We start from the raw sequence: 19490 nt of genomic DNA, 5'->3' as shown, positions 1-19490 counted from the left end.
TGGGGATTTGATTGATTGTCGGTCTATGGGGGAGCTATTTGCTTTCTACCAACTAGACCCTGGCTTTAAAATCTCTGTTGGTCTCCAGGAGCCTAAAGGATTAAGTCCAACACTGTCAATGTGGCACATAAAGTGCTTCACAGTGTAGTCAACAACCTTACAAACCAGCCTGTACCTCCACCCCACACACCCTATACCCCAGCCATGCTGAAGTGTTTTTTCTTTTTAAAGATTTTATTTTATTTATGCATGAGAGGTACACAGGGAGAGGCAGAGACCTAGGCAGAGGGAGAAGGACGTTCCCTGCGAGGAGCCTGATGCAGGACTCAATCCCAGGACTCCGAGATCACGACTCGATGCTCAGTCACTGAGCTACCCAGGCGCTCCTGAGGTATTTTCTATTTCTTGAATACACCTCACTCCTTCAGGATTCTGGGCCTTTCCAAATGCTATTCCTTTTTTCTGGAATGTCCTCTCTCTTGCCACCCCTACCCCCTTTTTTCAGTAGAGAACAAATAGATATTAATGTTCATAAACTGAGTTGTTCCTGGCCATTAGTTGTATTATTTTAACTACAAATTTTTACTGAAATATAAAGTATAGGCTTTGTGAAGCCCTCCTTTACATATCACATGAAAAGCTAGCTCTCTCCTTCGTGTTCCTACACCTCCTTGTTTGTCCTTTTGCCACTATACAGACTGAGATTTATTTATTTATATGTCTACTTCTTTAGGGGAGGCCCTAAAGAACAGAGCCCTATTTTGTTTGTCAAAAGTAGAACACCAACCCCACAGATAAGGCACTTCCTACAGGACTCATGAATGAATGAGTTCTTTGAAAATATCTCTCTTTTTCACTTCTCCAAGGCTTCTTTCTGAGATGCAAGAACTAGCCCCTACATACAGTCAAACTTGTAGAGGTGCACCCTGACAGTCAGGTCTGTCACCTGTCAAGACGTCCTCCCCCTGCTCCAGGTTTATTTATTTATTTTTATTATTATTATTTTTAATAAATTAATTTTTATTGGTGTTCAATTTACCAACATACAGAATAACACCCAGTGCTCATCCCGTCAAGTGCCCCCCCTCAGTGCCCATCACCCATTCACCCCCACCCCCCGCCCTCCTCCCTCTCCACCACCCCTAGTTCATTTCCCAGAGTTAGAAGTCTTTATGTTCTCCCTTTCTGATATTTCCCACACCTTTCTTCTCCCTTCCCTTGTATTCCCTTTCACTATTATTCATATTCCCCAAATGAATGCTGCTCCAGGTTTAGGAACTGAAACTAGGTATCACTCTGATCTACACTAATTGGGTACTAAGTAGATTGAGCAGAATGGATTATTTCGTCTAATCCTTTGTCAAACCCTGTTACCCTCACTTCAACATAATCACATATTTACCTGACGGTCTCTCCCATCATAACCCCGTCTAGGCCACTGTCACTCTCCTGGGCTATTATAACAGCCTCTTAATCGGTGTCTCTGCTTCCCTGTTTACATTTTATAACCCACTCTCCACTTAGCACCTCAGTTTTACTTAAGGTCACACCACTCCCTGCTTAAAGCCTTTCAGTGGCTTCCCACTAATTCTGGGAGAAAAAAAAAAAATCCAAACTCTTCTGTGGCCTCCAAGATCTAGGTCATGCTCTCTGATCTTATGGCTCCTCCCTCTGGTGCACTCCTCCCAGCCATCCTGATCTCCATTTTACTCCTCGAATGGCCAAGCCCTTTCCAACATTGGGTCTTTGCTTTCATGGCTCCCTTAGCCTGGAATGCTCTTGCCCTGGCTTTTCATTTGAGAGCTTAGTTCAAAAGTCACTTCCTCAAAGGGTCCTTCCTTGACCATTCTATCCAAAACGCATAAAATTATCTTCCAGTTACTCTCCATCCCAGAGCTCTATTTATTTCTTTTATGATACTTAAAATCTAAAATCATCTTACTAACTTACTTCTTTATGCTTTTGTCATTGACCTCTCACACTACAATATGAGCTCCATGAAAGACAGACCTACCTCCTTCACTGCCATAGCTACTAACACAGGGTCTGGCAGAAAGCAGGTGCCGAGGGGCTGGAGCCTGGAGTGGCTCGGTCAGTTAAGCATCTGACTCTTGATTTCAGCTCAGGTCATGATCTCAGGGTGGTGAGATAGAGCCCTACATCAGGCTCTGTGCTAGCGCAGAGTCTGTTTGACCCTCTTTCTGTTCCTCTCCCCACCTGCTCTCTCTCTCTCTCTCTCTCATATAAATAAATAAGTAAAATCTTAAAAAAAAAAGGAGAAGGTGCTGCATAAATAAATTTTTACTGAAAGCCAAATAAATATACTTCTGAGGATCCCCAAAGACAGGGCTCCTACTTTTTCCCCTGACTACTGCATACTCTTCTTAAACCCTAAATTATGATAAGCTGCAGATCATGATGCTAGAAGTCAGGAGACCTGGATTCTAGGTCACTTCCATGTGTGGCCCCTCGTGAAACACAGCATCACAACCTGAAAGATCCAGGCAGGATGCCAAAATAAGGAAAACAACTTGTATTTGCCTTAGAGAAAGTCAGGAAAGGGGAGAGCCCTGCAGCGGGAGAGGCCAGAATAGGCTTTAGCGTTCCAGAACACAGTCCTGGAATAAATGTCAGGGGTGCAGTGCAGCATGCCAGGGAAGGATGGTGTTTCCTGAGCTGGCAAAAGACTAAACAGGCGGTATCTGACAGGGAACTCAGATCAGAGGCTGGAAGTGGCCTCTGGGGAATTGGCGGGGTGTGATGAAGAAAGCTAGGGAGAAGACTTCAGCATGACCTCAGCTTCTAAATGTATTATATGGGATGCAGCGGAAAGACCACAGGATTAGGACTCAGAGGGGGAACTAGAGAAGGCAAAGAAGCACTGCATGAGCACCCCCTCCACTGCAGGCTCTGTGCTAGGCAGTGCACCCACATGACCTCATCCAGGCCTTGTAATCACCCTCCCAGGGAGGTAGCAATATTCTCATTATAAAGAAACTGAGGCCCACACAAGTTGCTTTAGCTCTCTGAATTTCAGGATGCTTCTTGGAAAAATGGGTATGAGAAAGCAGGGAAACATGGTCTCCTGCACACCTGAGCCAGGTGCTTTGTAAATTTTACTGTTACTATTAATAACCACTTATAATATTAATCACTTATTAATAACCTAGCTTGTGCAAGGTCACAGGGCTCACGAACATCCTAGGTGAGATGTGAATGCTGAATGGTGTTTTCACCATCAGGCTGCTCTATAGAAGACCAGGATTTGAAACACAGCTTTGCCAATAATTAGCTGTGTGACCTCAGACAAACTATTGCACCCAGCAAGAGCCATGCTCTCTTTATCTGAATAAGGGGCCCAAGAGCTTCACCCTATAGAGCCTACAGGGAGGCCAGAGGAATAAATAACCAATGACTGTAACTCTGCCTTGTGTGTGCAGTTGGGAACCATGATATCTGTGAAAGCACCCCAAATGGGGACAAGTATCTTCAGGTTGGCATGACTCAAGTGTGTTACACAGTGACATATGAAGCCAGAGCCATACCTGGGTACCAAGGATTTTGCAGGCAGCAAATGGCCTTGAGTTTACAGTGACTGTGCTAGCATCATTCAAAGGCTAGTCTATAGATCGTTAATGTTCTCCTGGAAAACGAAAACAGTGTGAGCTTCCCAAGACACCACCAGAATTTTATCCAATACATTAGGAAAATAACTCCTCAAAAAATCAGCTTAAGGAGACAGATGGCATGAAAAAGGGGCATAACCAGAATTCTTAAGGGGGTCGAATTGCAAGCAATGTGCTACCTTTGGCACCTGGAAGGATCTTCTGTAAGGAAGACTGAGTTCTTTGGGGAAACTGAAGCTGGGTGGGCTGCTTGCTGAGCTGTGTCTCCTCAGGCAGAACCAGCTCAGTGTGTCCCTGCCCACCCATGGCTGCAGCGAGCTGACACATGGCCTGCATACATGCTCTGGGGAGCCATGCAGATCCAGGCCACACACACACCACAGAGTTGACAGCTGACTGGAGGCACCCCAGAATCCTCCCATTCTTACATCCTGGGGTGCTGGCTGCTAAGCTTAATTAATCTGACCCTGGTACATACACAACTCTGCAGGGTATTATGAACCTAGCTTGGAAGACTGTAAGAAGGAGGTGCAGAGAGCAACGCGCCATAATCACACAGCTAGAAGAGGTGGAGCTGGGATTTAGCTGAGGTGCTTCTGACTTCAAGGATCCTTCAAGTCCCTGAAGATCAAGATGAAAGGCAAAGATAGGAATCAGAGGATCTTAAGAGATGCAATTCTCAGGTCACCATCCTACCCTAGGAAGCAGATTCTCTGTCCCACTGGACACATGGTCAACCCTCTGCAGGAACATCTCCCCTAACAGGGGCTCACCATCTACTCCAGTTGTAAGAAGTTCTTTGTTCCACTGACACAGAGAATGTCAGCTTTCCCGGAGTCCCTGACTTGGCATAGTTTGTCCCCCTCCCTCACTGTGTGTTAAATATACGAGAGGATTTTTAAAAGGACGCCTATGCTCCCTTTCACGATGGTAATCACTCATGTAGCTCATGAGTTTAGATTTTCACCAGGCCAACATGTTCTTAGAGCACGTATCTGTTCCACTTGGGATTCATAAATCCTATCACGCGGTGCCAAGGCTGGGTGAGTCACTCTGCTGCTCCCCTCTCCCCACACCTGCCCTGCTTGCTGGTTGAACTTCCTTGACCATTCCACAGGAGGACACGAAGCCTGCTCTGCTACTTCTCTCCCCTCACAGGGACAAGCAATGCTCTCAGACAAAAAACCAGAACACATGGCACAGGTGTGCGGTGGGCGGTGGGGCTCAGACTGCCCAGCTGAGCTCCATTCAAAGTGAAAAACTGGCATTGATGTAGTTACTGTCTAGGGAGACTCTGCAAAAAGACAGGAGGCCCAGATATAGACCTGGGAGTCGCAGCTGCAGAGGGAGCCCTTGACAAACCAACTCTCTGAACTCAAGGACGTGCCCCCTTGATAAAAGTCAGCAGCTCAACATCCTGGAGATTTAGTATTCAGAAAAGGGCAGCATCCTGCTGGCGTCTTTATGATCACAAGAACAGCTGCGCCAAATGGGTCCTGGGGATGTCACTTCCCAAAGAACCAGGGGTCCTTTCTGACTTGGCATTGTGCCTGCCACATCGTAGATATATATTAATAGCAAATATTTTAATAGTAAATGAAGAAATGAATACAAGGACACACATCAAAACAACTATCTCACCCACAGATTTGGGGAAAAAAGCACCTCGAACGACATGCATCAATATCTGAACTGCTTTCCCTGAAGAAGCAGATTCCCCTCAGACCGTTCATGGGTCAGACTTCGTAGGCTGAATTTTCTCACATGTCCTTTTTTAGGATATCCTGGTATTCTGATATTCTGGTAAAGAAACAGAACCATGAGGGGTTGGGGGGCAAACCAGGAGGCCTCAGACTAACCAGTCTAAAACAAGCCATACCCCAACAGGGGCTGGATCTGGGTCAGACTGCCCAAAGGCATTCCAAGGCCACTGTGGTCTACCGTGGATAGCCTTGGGCATGGAACATCCACATGTGGATATCTAAAAGGCACCTTGAGTGCAGTGTGTTCAGATTCTCAGATCAAGATATTTCTACCCAAACTGAGTCTTCTTCCACTTTTTTTTTTGTTTTTTTTTAAGCTTTTTTTTTTTAAGCTTGGCAAGAAAGCTGGTAGCTATTCTTTTTAAAAAAATTTTTGTTTAAATTCAATTTAGTTAGCCTATAGTGTATTATTAATTTTAGGGGTAGAAGTTAGTGATTCATCAGTTGCATATAACACCCAGTGCTCATTCCATCACATGCCCTCCTTAATGCTTATCACCCAGTTACCCTATCTCCTCACACACCTCCCCTCCAGCAGCCCTTAGTTTCCTATATTTAAGAGTCTCTTACAGTTTGTCTTCCTTTGTCTTTACCTTATTTTATTTTTCCTTCCCTTCTCCTATGTTCATTTTTTTTGTTTCTTAAATTCCATGTATGAGTGAAATCATATCGTGCTTGTCTCTGCCTGATTTCGCTGATCATAATGCCCTCTAGTTCCATCCACATCATTGCAAATGGCAAGATTTCATTTTTTTTAAAGATTTATTTATTCATTCATTCAGAGGGAGCGAAAAGAGAGGCAGAGACACAGGCGGAGGGAGAAGTAGGCTCTAAGCAGTAAGCCCGATGTGGGACTCAATCCCGGGTCTCCAGGATCACACCCCAGGCTGCAGGCGGCGCTAAACTGCTGTGCCACCGGGGCTGCCCAAGATTTCACTATTTTTGATGGCTAAATAATATTCCACTGAATAATATTCCACTGTGTGATGGCGCACGCGTGTACACACACACACACACACACACACACACCAAAACTTCTTTTTCCATTCATCTGTTGATAGAATTTGGGCTCTTTCCATAATTTGACTATTGTGGACAATGCTGCTATAAACCCTGAGGTGCAGATTCCCCTTTGAATCACTATTTTTGTATCCTTTGGATAAATACCTAGAAGTACAATTGCTAGGTTGTAGGGTAATTCTATTTTTAACTTTTGAGGAACCTTCATACTGTTTTCCAGAGGGGCTGCACCAGCTTGCACTCCCATCAACAGTGTAAGAGGGCTCCTCTTTCTCCACATCCTCACCAACATTGGTTGTTTCCTGACTTGTTAATTTTAGCCATTCTGACTGGTGTGAGGTGGTATTCCATTGTGGTTTTGATTTGTATTTCCTTGATGCTGAGTGATATCGAGCATTTTTTTTCATATGTCTGTTAGCCACTTGTAGATCTTTGGAGAAATGTCTGTTCATGTCTTCTGCCCATTTCTTGACTGGATTTTTTATTTTTTGGAGTGTTGAGTTTGGTAAGTTGTTCTTTATACTCTTTCCTCATAGCTGTATCTAAGCCATCAACAAGTCCCGCAATTTTACCCCCTAAATATCTCAAACCCCCTATCCCTTCATCTCTGCCATCACTACTCCAGCTCTGCCCAACGTTATTTCTCTCTGGGACAAATACAAAGCCTCCTCTGAACTGGTTTCCTCACAGTCACTCTTGCACCCTCCAACCCATTCTTAAGACCACTGTCAAAAAGATCTCTTGTAAATATCAAATTGGTCATATCACTCTCCACATGTACAACACACATATATTTTGCTCCAAATACTTCAATGGTCCTTATGCTCTTAGAATAAAGGAAAAACAATCCTTAATAAGGCCCTGATTTCCCTGTCCAGCCTCTTCTCTTCTACTCTTCCCTACTCTCTACACCCAAGTCATACTGAGCCTCCCAGTTCTCTAAAAGCACTAAGTTCCCTCTTCACCTTTGTGGCCGTATCAGTACATATGCCTAGAAAGCTTTCCCCCCCACCCTACCCACTCCTTTCACCTAATAAACTCCTAATGACCCTTCAGATCTCAGCTCAGATGTCAATTCCTCAGCAAAGAGGTCAGGATCCCTATTATATGCTCTCATGGCAGCTTGTCCCTTTCTCACATAGCATTTATTCTAGTTTATAATTTTACATGACTGGTGCAACTATTTCAATAGTACCATGTCTGTGGTATTAATGTAGTCCTCCTAATACTATGGGGTGTACATTAATCCCATTCTGCTGATAAAGAAACTGAGACTTGGAGGGGGCTGGCTAAAACATGATGGGGCCAGGGTCGGCACCTTAGTCTGACTCTAAAGTCTACAGTCTTAATTACTGCCTGCTGCCCTGCAAAATGGAGTTATTCATACCTACTCATACCTACTCATGGTGTCATGAAAATTCCAGCACAGTAGGCACTAGGTAAGGGGTGGCTGTTATGATTACTGTGGTGCTGGAGGCATTGTGGGGTGATCATTTACCATTTTGCCCAGAAGAGAGCTAATCTGATTGCCTTTCTGGGGCTGAAACAGTTGGACTTGGTTTGAAAAAGAGACTTTTATGAAAAGCAGCATGCTGTGACAGTTCCAACACAGAGTATGTGGAGAGGGAAGCTGATGTGCTAACAAAACCAACCCTAAGATCTCTGGCCCCGGGAACTAACCATTCTGAATGAACTTGGGTTTCTCACGGTTAAGCCCAGACATTGGGTCTGCCTGGGGAACCCAAATCTACAATAGTTCCTTGAATTTCTTTTGCTACTTCTTTTTCTATGTCCCTGTAGCAGAGTAAGAGAGAGAACACACTGCATCTGGAGTCAGATTCTAAGTCTGAATTCTGATGTGACCAGAGCTAAGCAAGTAGGGATCCATCAAGGTGACTTGTCGGAGCCTCAGGGTCCCAGGAAGCCAGGAGACAACAAGGGCCATATGTCATTCTCTCAGTCTGTTTGGGGATGATCCATTCTTCTGAGTCCCCCCTTTTCCCGTCACTCACCAGTGGCCATGTAAAGGAAGAAAGCAGCCAGAGTAAATGAGTTCCTACTATATATCAAGAACTTTTATATGCATATTTTCATGCAGTAAGTTAATCCTCATAAATATGAGCAACAAGAGCTATTATTCTCATTTTATAATGAAGGAAACTGTATCTTAAAGAGATTAAATGACTTGGGGCAAATCACTATACATTAAGAGGTGAAATAGATTCAAATCCAGTTTTGTTAGGTTCTGAAACCTGTATTTCTATTTACCGTATCAAAAGATTTATAATGTCCGAGTCTACAGGAAGAATTCTGGAAATTAGCTGGATGTGCAGAGTGATGGGAAAGCCATGAAAGCCCATCTGTCCCCTCCTCTGCTTACTGAGCACCTCCTCTGTGCCTGACACTATGCTGGGTGCCAGAGATCTAGGGGTGAACAAACTATGGCCCCTGCTCCTGAGAGGGGTCACAGAATAGTGAGGGAGGCTCTCCAGGGAAAGAAAAGCTAAGACAAAATCGGGAAACTGAGTAAGAGCGAGAAGGGCAGAGGATTATAAAACATCAGAACCAGACGGATTCTTGGAAGACAACTACTCAAAACCTGGCTGCATCACTTGGAATCAATCTGGAAGATTATTAGAACCAAAAATTTCCAAGCATTCAATCTCCAATTCTACGGATGTGCAAGTGGGCCCAGGAATCAGTACAGTTAACAATTATCCTAAGTGGTTCAGTAGAACTGATTCACAGTCCAGGTGAATAAAACCACGGATCCATCCCTTTCCCTTGGCAGGTATGAAAGCAGAGGCGCAGAAAGGGAACATGACTAACCCAAGGACATACAAGAGTCCATGCTTCAGACTCAAGTTGCCAGCTTCCAGCCAAACAACTTGAAGTCATTTTTCAAAAATTCAGAATGATTTACTTTTAGGCATTGTATCTGCATTTGTAAATGTACATAAGACATATTTTATGTACACGTACTAGCTAGTTCTTTCAGGATAATGTTATGTGCCTATCGGAAAATTATTTTTTACAAAAGCACAGTGTGGAAAATAACACAGATCTATTTAGAAGACTAAAATGGATATACAGGATGGATACAGGTTTTCATAATCAACAACCATATTCTCCGCCCTATCCTAACCTCTGACCACCGCCATCCTAGGGGACCGCGATAGGGCAATAAACTTTTTTTTTTTGGCAATAAACTTTATTAATTAATCAAGGACAGTACTTCAAGGTCTGGGTTCTCAGACTGTGATGAAGGCAAGGGAAAAGCAACAGACAAACAAGCACTTCGGGTTGGCGCAGGGCTTGCTATACCCATAGCATCTTTCTCCACCCAGGAGGGGACACTCTGGCCACTGAAAAAGTGCTGAGCCTCCTGCTCCTGACTTCTCCACAGGCAGCTCAATTCCCTTGCCTTGCTAGAATATCAGAAAGATCCTCTGTCCTTCCAGCTTTAGATTCCTTCTACTGGATACAGGTAGGTGACAGGCAAAGGTCAGAGGTACAGAGGTTCTGAGGCTTGAGGGGAAGCAGGCCTTTCTGCAGGCGTTCTGTGAGCTCACTGAGCTGCTCACCAGCTATCTCCACTGGGTCTCCTTTTTCAGTTTCACTGAAGTTTGCCCATACTGCTGTTTGAGAACTCTGACAGCAAACTACATGGTCTGGCTCAATTTCCTCATGTCCTGCTTTTTGGCAGTCTTGCCCAAATCTAGTACCATTTACCAATTGGCATGTCATCCTTGTGTAGGGGCCTTGTTAATCTTCTCTATATCATTCCAATTTTAGGATATGTGCTGCCGAAGCGAGCACCCAATTCCATTTACTTTTTTGAGGCCCAGCTACCAGGGCTATTCCTTCCTCTTCCACGTGCAGGCCCCAGGTTCTGAGGCTGGTAAGGGAGCCCAGAAGCAGTGGTTAGAGGGGTAGATAGGAAAGACTCAGCAGAGCTCAGTGTTAGAGAAGCTAAATGCAGAAAGGGTTCCAAGGAGGGGTACAAGAGCATTGCCGAGTGGGGAGGTGGCCTCAGAAGGATTAGAGCAGAGGCGAGCTCAGCTCACTGGCCTCCCCACCCTGGGTCTGTCACTGATATGCCAGGCAAGTCATACCCTTCTTTTAGCCTCATTTTTCTCATCTGTAAGTGAGGAAATTGAATTAGCTTGTGTCCATGGTTCCCATCCAGATTCTGAAATTCTATTTTTTTCTTTTTTGGCATTGGGTACAAATGACTAAGATTGACACTATGACTCAATAATAAATGTTTATAATCCAGAACTACAGAGTCTGAAATCTTAGAGCTAGAAGAGATTGACCGATGCAGTTTTTTCTTTCCTGCCCATTTGATGATAAGGAAATTAAGGCCCAGAGGACTACAAATTCTCTGTGGGCTGAGGGCTGGGACTATCTGTCTCCTTCCCCACTGCCTGCCTGGAACATTTTCAAAATGTTTGTTGAATGAATGAATGAATGAATGAACAATAAGGTCCCTCCAAGGTCAGGCAGCCCAGGGGCAGGGGAAATATCCTCTCTCCTTGCCTGGAGGGAGGGAGCAGGATAAAACAGAAGCCTCGGGCTGCTTCTGGCCCTTGAAGGTATGGTGCTCTCCAGCTGGAGAGCCAGAACAGAGCCAGGAACAAATTCTCAAGGCTGGTGGTGCCAGCGGCGGTTGGCCACAAAGTGGGCTTCTGCTAGAGTCCTCCGTGCTGTGCATAATGAATCACGATATGTCAATTACTACATTCTGTTAACAAGCTCGTGTCCGCCTGTGCTTCGCCAATGAGTGCCCTGCAATTTGCCACAGATCTGCAGTTAATATGTGGCAGAGCAAGGGGGGCAGAGGATTTTGAGATACTCCAGGCCCAGGGAAATCAGGTGGTTGGATTGTTTTGGGCAACTACTGGCCTCAGTGATTGGGCAGCAGTAGGTAGGGATGTACATTCTCCTCGTTGGGGACCAGGTCTGTGTTCTGGGTACCCTTTTGTGTCCTGGAGGTAAAAGGATGTCTGACTCAGGTAAGTCCACCTAGAGGAAGCCATCTCTATACTACTTTGTCTGAAGTACCAAACAAGATGGGGCAGAGAGAGAGTGGGAATTAAAAAAAAAAAAAATCACCCGTAGCATGGTCGGATGGCCTGATCATCTATTATCAGCTCTGAAGTCTCGAACAGGATTCAAAACCCAAGTCTACTACATACAAGCTGTGTGACCTCGAGTAAGTCTCTTCATTTCTCTTAGTTCCCACATCTGATAAATGGGGATAAGATATCTACTTTGCAGAGGTATTTGCAAGTACTAAATGAGATAATGCATATCAAACCCAGAAGAGTAGCTGGCATGGAGGGGGCGTACGGTTTATGAGCCTCCTATCCCGTTCGAGATGCTTTCTGAAGGGATTCTAACCTCTGGAGGAGGATTAGGGCCAGGACCCTACGCAATCCCAGACAAGAAGCTTTGTGTTTCAGATGTGTATGTGCGCGTCCCGCCACTCCCCACCCCCCAGTGGCTCCACGGTGACGATTACAACTGCAGGCATGTGAGGATGTCGGATGTGCCTTCCTCAACTCCACACTGGCTGCGTGAGAAGTGAAGAAGCGTCCTGGTGAGAGGGGAGGCTGCTCATTTCTCAGGCAGCACCGCTGCAGCCCCTGACCTACTTTCTTACTAAAAATAGCCCCTCTTAGGTCACTGCCGCAAATTGAATTCCACTGCTTCACTGCACCCTGGAAGCAGGTGGGTGGGCGTCAGAGCATATTTGGTGAGCAGGAACCTCCGCTTCTGTGGCATCTGGCTGCCCACTAGGCATGCTAAGCCCACACATCTGCCCACAGGGCAGAGGGCTCCAGTGTCCACCCTGCCCAATCCGCGACGTCTGCACACAGCAGGGCTACACCTGGCTGCCCCCCCCCCGCCCACCGGGATGCTCTGTAGGGGGTGGGGAGGGAGAGAAGGGGTGGGCAGTTCCTGGGATTTGAAGTTTGATAGAACTGCATTCAAATATGAGCTCCACTGTGTACTTATTACTTAACCTTGGGCAAGACACTTAAATTTTCTTTGCCTCAGTCTCCTCATCTGTAAAACGGAGATAATAAAACTGACCTCAAGGTACTATACAGATAAGAAATGCTGTATGTAAAGGAGTCGTTGACAAAGAACAGGTGCTCAATAATGAAGCGGTAATAGTTACTCTCTCCACTGTCTGGCCTGCTGGTCCACAGCGCCCTCATGCTGAAGCCTCTTATGGCAGCAGGGGCAAAGGGCTAGCAGACCACTCCGAGAACCAGGTAGACTTTAGGCTGAAAGCACCTTAGAGGTAGTTAGGTCAAGGGTTCCCACACATGGCTAAGCATCACAGTAACTAAAGCAGCTTATTAACAACACTGATTCCCAGGGCGCCTGGGTGGCTGAGTTGCTTAAGTGTCTGACTCTTGATTTGGGCTCAGGTCATAATCTCAGGGTCATGAGATAGAGCCCCACAACAGGCTCCATGATCAGCCTGGAGTCTACATGGGATTCTCTCTCTCCCACTCCCTATACCCCTCCCCACCACATGCGCACTCTCTCTCTCTAAAATAAATAAATAAATATTTAAGCAAACAAAACAATACTGATTCCAGATCTTTGCCCTGGATTTTGGGATTCAGGACACCTGTCTTGGAACATGGGAATTTGCATTTTACTAAACTTTCCAAGTATCTGTGGTATCTGCACTGCCAGGTTCGAGAACCTTTGAGTTAGGCCAGTCACCTCCTTAAAAATAAATGGGTAAATGAATTACTGTTATTTGACCTCCATTATAAGGGTAATGTATAGTCATTATAAAATATGCAGAAAATATGGAAAAGTAAAGAGTGAAAAACAATTTAAACAACATGTATCGAGTACCCATTAAGTGCCGGGCCCTCTACTAAGCCCTGGGGATTTGGCAATAACACAGTTCTGACCCTCGAGGGGGATCCACTCTATGTTTAGAGACAGAAACAGATACAGAAAACTAACACGATTATAGACATGTTAGATCCCTCTTACAAAATGTGCAGAAACAGAGATGAAGGCACAATTTACTTTTCCTACGAAGTCAGGGAAATCTTAAGCTGCCTGGAAGGAGATTAAGTATTCACCTTCTGGCCAAGGGAGGGAAGAGCATTTCAGAAGGAATGAACAGAACATACAAAAGCACACACAGTTGGGAAAATGTCCTAGGTCACCATATATGGCAAATGGTGGCACAGGGGTAGCTGGTGTGAACGACTGGGACCAGATCATGACGGATCCTGGATGATATCAACAGTGTTGCCTACATTAGGAAGTATGGTTTTTCCAATATGCTTTTTTTATAGATGCCTTTTTGGTTTCATTTTTACATGACCAATGATGTTACTTTTTTTATTTTTAAGACTTTATTTCTTAGAGAGAGAGAAAGCACAAGCAGAGGGAGCAGGAGAGGGAGAAGCAGGGTTTCCCTGAGCAGGGAACCTGATGTAGGCCTCTATCCCAGGACCCTGAGATCATGACCTGAGCCAAAGATAGATGCTTAACCGATTGAGCCACCCAGGCGCCCCCAATGCTGTTACTCTTTAGTAAATACTGCAAATTAATCAAGTCATAATTGATCCAATCCCAATTATCAGACATTTACGCAACTTCTAGTTTTACTAAATCATACAAACACTAAGATGGACATCTTTCACCATAAAGCTGTTTCCATATTTAAGGTCTTTCCTTAGGAGACAATTCCAGGACATGAATTAATAGATGAAATTGAATGGACATCTTCAAGGCTCTTGATAAATAGTTCCAAAGGACTTTCCAAAAGTGACTTGTTTTTGTAAATGAGGAGGGAGGGTCCAAAGAAGTTATAGGTCTTATCCCAGATGCTGAATGGGGGTGGATCCAAGAGCAAAACCTGAGTCTCCTAACTCCTGGTCCAGTGTTCTGTCTTCTACAACACGTTGCCTACCTACAGACTTGGGCTGAAAGCAATAAGATATATATAGCCAATGCCTGTGATCACTTCTAACTAAGGATCTTAGGTTAGTTTATACATGGATGGGATATTAGAGTAATATGCGTATGCTTAGGCACATGAACACATGTGAAACTATATGAAAGTCTGTTTCTAACCTTATCATATATGCTCTTCCACACAATTACAGTTTCTGTTCTAACCAAGCCAAGAATATTTTACACTATCTTACCTCTGCACCTTTGATCCTACGTGAAATATCTCCTGTTCACCTCTTCAAATTCTACTCATGATTTAAAAAGATAGACCTATACGATCCAAAAAACATTTCCAGACTGTGGGCATTTGCCACCATAACACTCATATATGATACTTATTTTATTGTTTTGCAGCACCTCTAGCATTGATGTAAAACTATTTAAGTGTATCTACAAAATAAAAGTTTGTCTCGGGCCTCCATTATTAGAGGTAAATCAAAAACACCTACGCCTTCCTAAAGTTAATGAGGGTAGATTTACTTCAAAAAAGCACTTATAGAGTTTGATGGGCTCAAGAAAGGTCAGTCTCATACCCTGTGCCTCCCATGTCACTACAGCAGACAGACATCTCGGTAGATTGGAAAGGATCGGGAGAATCATGGTGTCCATGTGCTGAGGACCTACTCTGAGTAGCCACAATGCCAGGTGCTTCACATACATTACCCAGAATGACCTTAAAATAATCCCAGCAAGGGAAATAATTATTCTTGCCATTTTACAGATGAGGAATGGGAGACCTGCAACACTGGGTAACTTGCTCAAAGGTCAACACCATTAGAAAGTGTCAAAACTGGGATTTAAATCCAAGTATGTCTGACTCAAAGGACCTCCCCCCCCCCCCCCCCCCCGCTTTATTACAGTGTCTCAGCAAATGTCTCTTCAGTTCTGGCTCTGCCTGTGATCAAGCTCTATGGTCCCCCGTGAGGATTCATGCTGAGTCCTAGCTTTCTCACCTATGAGATGGGGATAATTATCTCCCTATCCTGCCCTCACTCCCAACACACACACACACACACACACACACACACACACACACACACACAGCAGTTGTCATGACTGAATGAGTGTCAGAGATTCAGACAGACATACAATTAGAGTCATGAACATTACGGGTCATTATGACAATGACTGGAGACCCTGCCAAGATCCTCTGTCATTTAAAAAGGATTTAATGATGTTCTCTAGACAGCCCTTTCTAACACCAGAAAGTGGCTGGCTGCAATGCATTTCTTAATGACCTGCAGTAAGACCTGAAATCAAGAAGTTAAAACTCAGAAGATCCATTAGCCAATATACTGCATTCCTGGAGCCTCTAGGGAATTATGGTTTCCCAGTACATTTTCCTGCTCCTATATAAATAGATGTGCACACATACACGTCTTTTACCAGCGGCCCATTTCTAAAAAGCAGGATTCAGGAGAAGGCTGGCTGGGCTCAGACTCCACCACCAGGGGGCCAGTTACAAATGGGTTTGGGGCATTCATTCCAGTTTTGCAGAGGCTTCTGGTACAATGTCAGGGGACCTGGCTGAGGTGTTGGGAAAACTGGCTTATAATTCAGATTTTGCAGCTTACTAGTTGTATAACCTTGGGCAAGACCTCTTGGCCTTCTCTTTCATAGAAAATAGGGAAAATGCCTCATCCTAGGCAAATGAGTTAATGTCCTGGACTGCTGTTTCCCCTGCTCTGAGACTGATGCCCCAGTTACGATGTGTCAAGTGCTCACTGTGTGCCTGGCCCTGTGCTGAGGCTCCTCAAACATTGTTTCACTCACCCTCACCATCCTAGGAGATGAGTGCTATTATCTCCATTTGACCGATGCAGAAGCCTACACTCAGTTATTCAGTCATCTGTCCCAGGTCACAGTGTTCAGCTGCAGAGTTAGGATTCAAACTCTCGTCTCTTTGAGACCCTGTGCTCTTCACCACCAAATCAAATTCCTGCCTAACAGGAAGCTGTTGCAAGATGACATGAAATAACATTTATTACTGTAATGTATGGATCTTGAGAACAGAGGGGAAAGACAGGAACTGCCTGAAAAAGATTTACTGCTGTGCTCCCCAAATTCATGAAGTCAGCTGCGCAGTGAACATGGGCAGGGGTGATGGATGAAATCCTCCCAAGCTGTAACAAGCAGCTGAAGGCCGGTTTGGCAGTGAGAGGGCCCTGCTGAAGACCAGGGCAAAGCACTCGTGCCTGAGCATCGGCACGGCTTCCTCGAAGCTAATGACGTCTAAGGTGACTCTGCCGGACACGGAGGAGGAAGGTGTGACTGTGAAGGTGGGACAGGCACCTCCAGAGAAGCTGGACAGTCTCCTCCCCACCCTCACTCTGACCCCCCACTCTTAAGCTGAAAGGATAAAGGGACACTTGAGGCAGACACCACATTTTTAAACCTTAGGCAGCATCAAGCTAAAAATAGAGCCGTGAGTCAAGTGTCTATTACTGAGTCCTCTGCCTCTGCACTCTGGAAACCAGACCGTTTCACTCTTCATCAACCCCACCATTCCAAGGCACTCGTTGCCACAGCTTGGAGATGCGGGGAAGTAGCATTACTGAGAGTCTAATGCGCACCTGCTATCGTGCTGGGCCCTTTGCGATCTCCTCTGAGCTGTGTGACGACTGTGTGAGGCAGGTCTTAGCACTCCCATTTTATAGGTGAAGATACTGAGACCCAGGCTGGCAAGAGGACTTGCTCAGGGTCACTCAGCTTGTAAGTGGTGATGTTGGGAATAGAACCCAGGTGAGTCTGGATCCAGAACTCATGTTCTTTCAAATACACATGCCTGCTACATTTCAAAGAAAGAAGGCGAGCTTCACGTAAGGCCTGTTGACTGATAGAAGCAACAGTGCTATCCAATTTACCTTAGGACCCTGGGAAGGATGCAGCAAAGCAGCCATTTAAATGATTCACTCCTGTGACTGACAAGAAGACTCTTCTTAGTTATAGCTTTGGCAGCTGCTAAATCTGTGTGGCCACCCCACCCCCTCCAGCTGGCTCGGGGAGGTGGAATTATTTATATAAGAATTTCAGTGGCCTCCTGCCTCAAAGCATGATTATCAGAGACTTTTAAGTGATAAGAATGCCAGAAGTCACAATAAAGGACAAGGGGAGTCAGGGTCGGGGGAAAATAACAGGAGAGGATTTTCTAAAAAGCAGAGCCATTGGTACAAACACTATAGAATAACTTCCAAAGTTTACGAAAACACTTTCTTAGCAATTTCTCCATCCAATGCTCTCATAACATCCTAGGAGGTAAATTTTAGACTCTCCATTTTATAGGTGATGAAAATGTGGTTCCAAAATGTTAAGGTCAAAAGTTCAAGGTCAGACAGAGGCTGAGACAAGAACCTATGACTCCTAATTCCCATCCAGGGCTTCCCCCAACCCACCCACTCCTTAAAGCTGTGAAGACAGAAATTTGTGAGGCCTATAAAAGAAAAGGCCTGTAGACTTGCTCCTCCGAATGACAGGACCAGCAAGGGTCAGGACCAGAGAGAAGCAGCATAATGTCTAGGCTTTGGAATCAGAACCTTTTTTTTTTTTTTTTTCAAATCCCACCTTAGATATCTACTAATTGTGTGGCCCTGGGCAAGTCACTTGATCTCTCTGCTTGACTTCCTCACTTGTGTTTTTTAAGATTTATTTGAGAGAGAGACACACACACACAGAGAGAGAGAGAGAGTGTGTGTGTGTGTCAGGGGACAGGCAAAGATTATTCAAGCAGATTCCCTGCTGAACACAGAGCCTGATGCAGGGCTCAATCTCATGACCTTGAGATCACAACCTGAGCCAAAAACCAAGAGCTGGATGCTCAACCAACTGAGCCACCCAGGTGCCCCTTAACCTCCTCACTTGTACAACGTAGCTGATAATAGTATCTACCTTACATAGTTATAGTATCAATTAAATTGAAAAGAAAATCAAACAATATATGCCCAGTACCTGGCACCAAGAGGTGATTGTCACTGTTTTTATCATCATGCTTAAGGAGGGTGCTCAGCACACTGCTTGGCACCAGGAGATGCTCAGTAAATCCTGTCTCCTCTTCTTCCCCATGCCCCCACACCTCCCAGGGCAGAAACTCTCCATCCATTACCTGCAGATCCATTACCTAGACCATTACCTCCATTACCTGAGAGGAGGTCTAGGGTTGGAAATCGGGAGAACAGACGGTGCTTCTTCCCAGGCAGCCTGACTGGGCTGGCCTTGTTTTCTGGGGCAGTGAGCTGCTACATGAAATCATTAATCATACTTCGTGCTATGTGCTTTCAGGTCACTCCCCAGAAATTAGCGATCACATCGTGGATTTTCCTCAAGGAGACACACCCCTCACATGTATGGGCTCCTACCCAGGACCAAACCCTCACAATGGCTTCTTGACGTCTAAGGAGAAAGTCTTGAAGGTAGGGTACAACCCTGCAAAACATGGCCAGGAAAGCAGTCTCTGCCCAGGGTCAAACTACTACAGCAGCAGGAATAATCACAGAATGGTCACATTGGTGTAACATTATCAAAGGCATGGCAAAACTATACCCTAGAGCAGGGCCACTTAGCAAAAACACTATCCATATAGACACAAAGAAGAAAAAACTACTTAGGTAGTCCTGCTTTACTAATCTTTCTCTACAGAAACTCCCTGACCTCTCTGAAGAGTTAAAAGTCTTCATCCCAATCTCCTACCAGGTAGTTCTATTTGGATGTTCCACAGGCATCTCACACTCGGTTATGTTCAAAAATAAATTCATCACCTTGCCTATAGCCTACTCTTTCCTCTCTCCATGTATTTGCCTTCTTAGTCAATGATGGCTCATCCACCCAGGCTACCAAGCAGATCACCGGACACCATCTGTGATCCTGTCCGTTCTTCTCCTTCCCTTCTCAACCCTGTTCATGCCATGTCATTGAAATCCCAATAAGGTGAGCTTGGTCTTTCAAATCTCTTCTTACTTTCTATCTCAGTTGCCGTGACTTATTTCAGATCCTCATCGCCTGTCCCTTAAGGTAATGAATGCTTTGGCTTCTCCACTCATCTCTCTCTCCCAGACCCTCCTTCCTTCAATTCAGCCATCCT

General features: G+C 45.0%; 1 protein-coding gene and 1 non-coding gene across 2 annotated transcripts in view; both read right to left on the bottom strand.

The window, feature by feature from the left end:
- SERGEF (secretion regulating guanine nucleotide exchange factor) overlaps nucleotides 1–19490 on the bottom strand; it is a 218582-nt gene that overhangs the window by 43200 nt on the left and 155892 nt on the right.
- On the bottom strand, nucleotides 10122–10228 carry LOC129505167 (U6 spliceosomal RNA). The gene has a single exon (XR_008663476.1). It is a non-coding gene; the product is annotated as a U6 spliceosomal RNA (small nuclear RNA).

Source organism: Nyctereutes procyonoides, unplaced genomic scaffold (assembly GCF_905146905.1).
Source record: "Nyctereutes procyonoides isolate TBG_1078 unplaced genomic scaffold, NYPRO_anot_genome, whole genome shotgun sequence".
Classification (NCBI taxonomy): Eukaryota; Metazoa; Chordata; class Mammalia; order Carnivora; family Canidae; genus Nyctereutes; species Nyctereutes procyonoides.
This window is presented reverse-complemented; position numbering and strand designations above follow the sequence as displayed.